Raw genomic sequence first — 2,857 nt, 5'->3', positions numbered from 1 at the left:
AAATATTATTAATTCAACTTTCAGTCATATACAATAGTAATAATTTTGGAACATTTACTATATGTTACATACTGAATTAGTTAACTGTTGCTGCATAACGATATTACCATACATAGCAGCTTAAAACAACACATATTTAAATTTCACAGTTTCTGTAGGTCAGAGTTTGGGCACAGCTTAAGTGGGGTTTTTATTTCAGGGTCTCCCAAAGCTGCAATCAAGGTGCTAACCAGGGCTGCGGCCTCATCAAAGCACTGGCTGGGGAAAGATATGGTTTCAACCTCACATGGTTGTTGACATCATTCAGTTCCTTGCAGGCTACCAAACTGAGGGTCAGTTAGTTACTGGCTGTTGGCCCCAGGCCATCCTCAGTTTCTTGCCTAGTGGGCCTTCCCAACATGGCTTCTTACTTCCTCACAGCCCCCTAGGGAGATAGAGAGAGTCTACTTTCCAGATGGATTTTACAATCTTATGTAACACTACATGCAATTCCATACATGTCATCACCTTTGCTGTACTGTATTGTCTGGAAGCAAGTCACAGATACCACCACCTCAAGGGGAGGGTACTATAAAAAGGACAAGATACTAGCAGGATCATGGAGACCACCTTAGAGACCATCCTCCACATGCACAATACATATATATGGTTTATCTGATTTATTCCTCACAGTAGCTCTATGAGTTAGTTACCATCAATGCCTCTATTTTACAGATAAGGAAAACTCTGACCATAGAAAGGTTGAATAACTTGTCCATCTATAAGTGTGGGAGCCAAGTGTTCAAGTCAAGGCATCCAAAAATTAAGGTTATTTGCCTTTATTGAGTTAAAGTTTATCATTTTGTAATTAGTAAAAATGTCATAAAATAAATTAAGTTGCAAAAGGGGAAAATTTTTTAAGTACTTTAGAAACAATAGATTTTAATAGATTATTAGCATACTAATTCCATATTATTCTTATTTATTGGAGCAGGTAGTTTAGTTAAGATTAAAAATACATATATCAAGCCTGAAATTATATTTTGTTGGGTTATTTGTACTGTATTAATGAAAAATACATATTTCTAGTATTTTCTTCACATTTTCCTATTGGTTACAGGATTGTGTACTTTAGCAATACAGATCTACAAATGGAAGAAATTCTTAAGCCATGAGATTGAACTTAATTAAAATTTTCATTTACCTTGTTTTAGCACAAGGTTTTGAATTGTTTTTCATCACATTTCTAAAAGAAAATTGAGGAGAAAAGAGAAGAATTCATCCTAAGCATTTCATTACTAATTAGCTTTGAAAGGATATGATGCTACACGGTGGTCATTGCTGTCTCAGGGAGTGAATTCTTAGCATGTTCAGCATCAAGAAGAATCAACATGATGAGGCTACAGAGGGAAAGCTGGGTGAATACTTTCAGAAATCTCTATGATTTATCCAACTGATGGCTATGCCATGTCTGTTTTGTTTGTTTTTCAGCTGAGTGCAGCATACTATACTGATGGTACATGACAAAGTTGGGCTTTCTAAGCCCCTCCCCTTCTTCAGGGGGTCTGGGATGGCAGCTGTGTCAAGGATGGAAGATTCTCAGTATGGTAGGGGATGGAGTTGAGGTAAGGACTTCCCAGCAGCTGAGTGCCTCTCTCTCCCTCTTGTGCTATTGCTGGGGCCAATGGCCCAGGGGGCTCTTATTCCTTGGAGGCCGTGTGAACTATAGAGTTCACCACCCTGTTGTTGTAGCCAAATTCATTTTCATGCCAGAAAATGAGGCTGACAAAGTGGTTGTTGAGGGCAATGCCAGCTTCAGCATCAAAGGTGGAAGAATGAGTGTTACTGTTAAACTCCCAGGAGACAACCTGGTCTTCAGTACAGCTGGGGATGTCCTTTAGGGGGCCCTCCTATGCCTACTTCACCACTTTCTTCATGTCATCATATTTGTCAACTTTTTCCAGAGCTTCTGCAACCAACATATTGGGGTTTAGGACACAGAAGTCCATGCCAGTGAGCTTCCCATTCAGCTCTGGGATGAACTTGCCCACAGCCTTGTCAGCACCAGTAGCTGCAAGGGTGATGTTCTGGGCAGCCTCATGGCCGTCATACCACAATTTCCCAGAGGGGCCATCCACAGTCTTCTGGGTGGCAGTGATGGCATGGACTGTGGTCATGAGTCCCTCCACAGTGCCTAAGTTGTCATGGATGACCTTGGCCAGGGATGCTAAGCAGTTGGTGGCACAGGAGATATTGTTGACAATCTTGAGTTGTCATACTTCTCATGGTTCACATCCATCACAAACATGGGGGCATTGGCAGAAGGGGCATAGATGATTATCCTTTTGGCACCACACTTCAACTAACCCCAGCCTTCAACAAGGTTAGAAGACACCAGTGAACTCTACAACATATTCAGCACCACATCACCCCACATGATATTGGAGGGATCTCACTCCTGGAAGATAGAGATGGGCTTCCCACTGACAAGCTTCTCGTTCTCCGCCTTGACTGTGCCATGGGTGGAATCATACTGGAACATGTAGACCATGTAGTTAATGTCGGTGAAAGAGTAATTGATGGCAACAATTTCCACTTTGCCAGAGTTAACAACAGCCCTGATGACCAGGCACCCGATATGGCCAAATCTGTTTACTCTTATCTTCACCATCGTGTCAGGGATGCAGATGGCACTGCACAAGAAGAAGACTGTCTGTCAAATGGGAAGGAGCAGAGAGCCCATCCCTATCTGTCTTAAAAAAGCATCACTATTGAACATGACTTTCTCCCTTCTGAGGTAAATAGAAGTAAGGCTGTTCTCTATCATAGAGATCAGAGACTAGAGCAGACATTTTCAATACATTGACCAAAGCATATT

At 41.6% G+C, this 2,857-nt stretch overlaps 1 pseudogene; it reads right to left on the bottom strand.

The window, feature by feature from the left end:
• Positions 1-1,585: 1,585 nt before the first annotated feature.
• Positions 1,586-2,650, bottom strand: LOC101340721 (glyceraldehyde-3-phosphate dehydrogenase-like; annotated as a pseudogene).
• Between the last annotated feature and the right edge of the window lie 207 nt (positions 2,651-2,857).

This window comes from Trichechus manatus, unplaced genomic scaffold (assembly GCF_000243295.1).
Source record: "Trichechus manatus latirostris isolate Lorelei unplaced genomic scaffold, TriManLat1.0 scaffold00059, whole genome shotgun sequence".
Classification (NCBI taxonomy): Eukaryota; Metazoa; Chordata; class Mammalia; order Sirenia; family Trichechidae; genus Trichechus; species Trichechus manatus.
The sequence above is the reverse complement of the archived record's forward strand: the minus strand, read 5'-3'. Positions and strand labels throughout refer to the sequence as shown.